Below are 6,942 nucleotides of genomic sequence, written 5' to 3' on the forward strand. Positions count from 1 at the left end.
CAATGACTTTTGCTAAGTGATTGAAATTATGGCATCACTTGATATATATGTTTTTGATATTATTATTTTCAAAATTATTTCTTTTACCCTGAACACAATAAAGAAAATGATGTGATTTTGAGTGAGATGGTGGCTTTTCCTAAATCAATGTATAATCATTTGTAGGAAAAAAAATTAAGATAAATATCTGTTCCTCTGACATAGAGCAGCAATCTGATTTCACCATGATGAGATTCACTGGATCATTTGAGGGCACTTGTTCAGAGCACCAGGCTTCTTGTTGGTATTTCTAAGCTCTTGCAACTGGTTCCAAAAGAGGAAGCAGATATAAAAATTGTTCATTTCCCCTGTGTTCCATGTTTTGTCTCAGGTTTTTCTGACCTTGGCAATGGCTGATGGCCAGCTCGGGTTATTTATTATCACTCTAATAATTATCTCTGTGGATATGAATATGTTATTTTGTGCTAATTTTAAGTGAAAAACCGCCAGAATGTACTTTAGTAAATTTTTATAAATATTCATGCAGAAATCTTGCCTTTTCATAGATATGTGGATATACCAAAACTCTTGGTTCCTAACAAATCATTGGCTGTGGTCTTCAAGTAGGTCAAATTAGCGCATCACACATGCAGAACTTTCTATAATGATATGCAATGAATTTTCAAGTCAGTTTCTTGGCTCAGTCAAGATTTTGGATAAAGCAAAAGTAAATTTGATACTCTTAGAAGAGTCAGTTCTTAAAAGAAGACAGTTGGGAAGTGAATTGAATCCCTGTGAAATCCTGACACTGTTTATTTGTGTTACAGAAGCTCACTCATTAAAATTATGGAAGTGACACTGGGAATTCAGTGGATTTTGACATCTGGTATAGTGCAATGAGAAAATATTACAGAACAGAATGTCTGAACCATCATTCCCAAATGCGACTTTCATATTGTAAAAGTGACATATGAAAGATCAGAAAAGAAAATAATTAAATTTTCCTCATGAAAAAAGAAAACAAAGTATAATTTGTCATTTTTTTCCTCCAATGCATTTCTTAGAGTCAAACCTTGCATTCATTAGAGTGATTAGTATTTGCAGCTAATAAAATAAGGGCCCTGACTCTGAAGAAATTATACTCTCAACAGCTTATTTCTCTCATTGGAAAAATATAAAGTTTAAGATGAGATATTAACTTCAGATCTGATAATACTTCCCAAACTGATAATCCAGATGTACGGAATATTCTAAGGATGTGTGTTTTGGATATACAGGATTCCATTGTTGGCAGTGGCAACTTATGTAATGGCATCAGGCAATACAAAATTGGTTTCAAGGAGAGATACTTAAAGTTGATTGTGATGGCAATTATTCCTTCATCACTTTATAGATTTAAAACTCTTAAAATTTTGGTTAAATCTGTATCATTAAGAAATGAGAAGTTTCAAAGGCTTAGTGGTTGGCTCAGGAACAAAGTACTGGCTGTGCAAGCCTGAGGAACCGGGTTTCCAGCTTCAGTGTCACAAAATCAACTGGGTCTGGTGGCACATTACCCAGTGGCTGGTGAATGGAGGGAGACATGCAGACCTGGAGGATTCACTGGCCAACCAAAATGGCCAAAACTATGACCTGCAGGTTTAGTGAAATTCCCATCTCAGAGAATAAAGTATAGAACATAAAAGGGGACACCAAGTATAAAATTCTATCTTCTATACTTGCACACACAGGTAAACAGAACACACACACATTACAGACACACATACAACACAGACATGTATATACATGCAAAGAATATTAGAAATTTCTGATGTTTTAAAAATAGAGATTTAGTGCTTTCTAAGAAATTTGGCTTGGCCACTAGAGTTCACCTGCAGAATATGTGTAGAGTTTCTTTTAAATATGCATAGATATGACCTATGTAGAAGTACATGAGTTCAAAGTGGCATAAGCTATCTAATAGTCTATTGAAAATATTGTTTTTAAATTGTTTCCTAAATATAAAAATCTCTACATGTGTTTGCATGGACACATTTATACCCTTGCCCCTACTGTATTTCTCTCTCCCTCCCTCCCTCTCTCTTTCTCTCTTTCTCCTTTTTTCTTTGTCTCTCTCTCTCTCTCTCTCTCTCTCTTTCCTCCCTCTCTCTAACTTTCTATGCACATATGCACCTACAAGCACACAGAGACACACTGTCAAATACATGAAAGTATACATAACATACGAGCAAACATTGCTTTTGAGTAAAATTTCCAATAAAACTAAACAGATTTGTTGAATAACAAAGACCACTGAATATGACCATGACATTGTACCCTGTTCAGGCTTTACTTTTACACTATGAGGAACTAATTTAAGCTGAAAGAAACTAAAACAATAATATTAATAGGTCAGAGACCTCAGCAAACGTGAGCTGATTACAATAGAGAAAACATAAAGATATTCTCTTTGACAGCATTTTCGGGTCATAGAAAAGAGAATAAGATCACTAATGCCAATGGGTGAAAAAAGGCGACCCAGAGTGAGTCATAGAAGGCAGCTGGTACTTGAAAACACAATGCAGGTAAGAAGTGGGGAGAACACAACTAAAACTTTGTGCAACATTCTGCTGAAGTCTGTGGCCAAGTTCCTCACTGCAATCACAATGAGATTCTCAGATACAGCTAGAGGAAACACATTATAAGTAGGAAATTAAAGAAAGTTCTGCATTTTGTCAGAAGTTTACGCCTGATAAGCTATGGCTCTTGTCTAGAAGAGAATTTAGGAAAACAGGAACTAAAAGAGACTTTTTTTTTTCTTTTTATTTTATTTTTTATTTTTTTTTATCAGTTACATTTTATTAACTCTGTATCCCAGCCGTGTCCCGATCCCTCATTCCCTCCCAGTCCCTCCCTCCCTCCCTCATCTCCACTGTGCCCCTTTCCAAGTCCACTGATGGGGGGGACCTCCTCCCCATTCATTTGATCCTGTTTTATCAGGTATCTTCAGGAAAGTGGGTTTTAAAGCAAGGTTATACAAGACCTAAGCAAGTTAATTAGTCCTCTGTGGAGGGAGCTATCTTAACTCAGCATCTCTATGGCATGTTATCTGCAGTTTCGGTCTAATGTGGAAATACCACTATACACACAAAAAAGGTGAGAGCTATCAAATAACTGAATTAATCCCTGGAAGCTGATAAAAACTGACCAGACATGTGATAGCAATTGACAATTCTAGCCCCTCTAAATTGAATACCCAAGATGTCATTAAAGGATGAAACTAATTCTATATAAAAAATAAAAAACACTTTAGGGATCCATAAGTCATCTAGAAATTACAATTTGCTTCATAAATAGCTGTTTACTAAGAATTAATAAACTAGAATAAAGATTTATAGGAAAAATAAATGTCAGAACTAACATGGCAGAGAAAAGAAGATAGACAAGAAAATATGTGAAACAGAACTCATCTGTTAAAAATACAGATGGACTTTGAAAACTTTGAAAAAAATTAACTCTTCTTTAACCTACTTTTATATCTGCTTTATTTCTTGTCTCTTCTGGAGAACAGCTGTGTTAACTGTAAAATAATTGCAAATAACTGTAAAATAATTGTAGCTAACAGAGCAATGATATATGGCTGAAACAAGAAAGAAAATGGGAAGAAGAGATAGATGTAAAGAGATTCAGGAAAGTTATTTAAAATCAGATTAAAGCAAGTTTCAGATAGAAGAATTTTAGAACAGCCTGCTGGATCTATTCATTCTCTTTACCATGGTAGTTCTCTATCTGTATCCAAATATATTTGATTTGGAATTATTGCAAGTACATTATACGGCACTTGATATGGTTAATCCATGAAAATATCATTAATATAGAATTTAACAATTGTGCTTCAAAATGGTAATTAAAACTATACATTCTTATATCCTATATACCCACATTAGAAATATATCAGATTAGTGACCCACAATTAATTTGTTCTAGTATGAATACAACACTCTTCTAGTAAAATTCCCATCAATATGAATGCTTTTGTTCAGGTTTCTAACATTTAAGTGGGAATTTTGGTAAATAATATTATTTTACATATTATCAAAGAGTTATTGATGAATTGCATTTTGCATTTTTTTTATTCCACATGAAACCATATACTTGAGACAGACAGACATCCACAATCAAGAGCATGTTGTTTGCTTATTTAACTAGCATTTTCATCTCTTACGTTCTAGGATTAAAACCCAAGGGAATGGCACTGCCCACAGTAGGCTAGATCTTTTATATCAATAAGGCAATAGAGATAGTTCTCCACAGGTGGGCACACAGCCAATCTGATCTTGTCAATGCCCCAGTCAAGACTCCTTTCCCAGGTGATTCTAGATTGTATAAAGCTGAAAATTAAAATCATCTCAACTCTTATAATTATAAAATAAAAAAAATGAAAAATATAGTTGTATGACTTTTGTGGAGCTGCACAATACAACAAAATAACCATTAGCCGTAATAGCTTCTACTGTATACTAGAAATAAATATTTTTAAATTTTCTATCTGCTTGAAGCATGTCAGTATTACCTATAGGTTTTCTGTGCAATGGTCAATATATGATTTTCCCTATGCTAGTTATCATACTGTTAATTCATTTATTACATTATTTTCCATAACACATGACAGAAATATTTTTCTTACAATTTAAGTAATTTTACTGTAAATATTTTTTGAAGTCTCCATTTTATTAAAATCCAGGTTTACACCCTTTAATTCCCTCTGCTGGCTCAAACTTTCCACAGGTGTGACATGAATGGCCCTGCAAGCTACTAATGCGGTGCTTTTGAAATAACTTGTCGGGTAACAACACTGCCACCTTCTCCTTGGTTATATTTACATTTTTACTATCTACTCTTTTACTAAAACATAACTATTGCAAACTTCCAATTATTTCTATTTCATGTAACAGCTTTTGTCCTTTACCTGATAATTTAATTCGTGAATATTTAATGTAAATACCAATTTTCTTGATCTTTCCTGATGCCGGCTCACTGTTTGCTACCTCTCATTTTCTCTATAATTTTTGCATTGTTTTTTTTTTTTTTGTGCTTGTCCTTCTCTATTCATTAGAATATTTTCTTATCATTAGATTTTTAATCTTTCTCTTGAATGGCTTTATAATTTTACAAAGATAAAAATATTCACTAGTCTTCCTTAACATTCACAAATGTTTTTAGTAAATGTTATTTTATACTTTTACTCAATATGGAAGAGATATAGAGTGGACCATATTAATTCAGGTTGTGGCATTTTTATTTAATATTTTAACCATGAAGTTTTATGATTTTTTATTAACATTTATATTTGCTTATATTATTTCTTCTTTCATGATTATTTTTGTAACATTTCCCCTGATTTCTGTTTACACTTTCAATGGCTTTTCTTATGGCTGATAAAATTATCTTGTTATCTTTTTTACGGTTCTTCAGAGTGTGATTCTGTTTTTGCTTTCTGGAACTCACCTTTGATGTGGTATTAGCCTGAGAAATGTTTTATGACAATAGAATTATAATTCTTTTAGACAATTGGAAATTTCATCATCTGAAAGCCCATGTCAAATCCTGTGATTTTCAAAAAGTTAATGTTTAAATCACTTCTGAGTGCTTTAGCTTTTTTCAATTATATTTTTTGCTTTGTTTTGTTTTGTTGTTGATTTGTTAACCTCCAGTATATTTATTTAGTATATCTTCAGAGTAAAGATTTTTATTTCTTTTTCCTCTCGGGATTATGGAGCTTGTTAGTTCTTGTAGCTTGGCAAACTGCATTAGATTATTTTATTGTGTGATTATAGCTTCAGTTTTTCTGCCATAGCCTCTCTCTTCTGGGAGAAATTCTCACATACATAGCTTCTTGTTATCTTTTGTGTTTTATTTATCTTGTTCCCTTATATAAATTTTCACAGCATCTTCTGACTCATGTATTATTTGTTAAGCTCACTAAGTTTGTAAATTATCAAAAGTATATATAATATTTTGTATGTTTCCATTCTGATGTTCTATTCAATTATTTTTAACTGAAAGATACAATATATCTTTTATTTCCTTGCTAAGAGAGAATTGTGAATATAATTTTTACCCATGAGTCTTCAGTTATTCATGATCATTCTGTTGTCTGGAGGTAGGATAGTTAGGTGCTGCTACCCATTATGGCTCTGGTTGTCCTTCATGTCAGCTGTATAACCACATGCCTAGACGATTGCTGATTTGGTTTTAGACCTTTGGTTTAAAGCTAGTTATTTAAAAATGAAAACATCCGAGGCCTAGCCCGATGTTATCTTCCTCTTAAGTGAAGGTTTACTTTGGTTTACTCTCTCAAGGAATAGTTACTCTCTTTCCTGTAGTAGGCATCAACTCATCCACCTCATGTTTTGAGATAGATTCCACTCTGAGCCTGAACTCAATGTTTTAGCTAAGCAAGCTCACCGCTCCGAGGACACACAGACTTGCCTCTCCATACCCAGAGACTGAACTCATTCTTGATTTCATACCTTAATCACTCCAGGTTCCAGAGAAAAACATTAGTACTCATATCAAAATAATGAATTTTGGATGTTAAGACATAAATCAATTACAACTGATAACATGCAGGAGCTAAATTAAGTGATATTTGAAGAGTAAACTTTCTTACTGTTTCTTTTTCATTTGGTTCATTTCACTAAACTTTGACGGTCTTTTTTGTTTAGTAAATATTTAGTTAAATTAGACAAAATAAGTAACAACTCAATCATTATTTCAAACAACTAGTAATAAATTAAAATATTATATTATAAAAATCTCACATTGAAATAAAAATACTCCTGAAGGGACATGAAATAATCACAATTAAAGGTGGCTTTAATGAAACCTTAAGAGATTAAAATCACATCTTGTCATATGAAATGTGAAAAACGGGAAAATTTTCATGCTGAGGATTTTTCTTTAGTATTTTTATTACACACT

The sequence above is a fragment of the Meriones unguiculatus genome, chromosome 2 (assembly GCF_030254825.1).
Source record: "Meriones unguiculatus strain TT.TT164.6M chromosome 2, Bangor_MerUng_6.1, whole genome shotgun sequence".
Taxonomy (NCBI): domain Eukaryota; kingdom Metazoa; phylum Chordata; class Mammalia; order Rodentia; family Muridae; genus Meriones; species Meriones unguiculatus.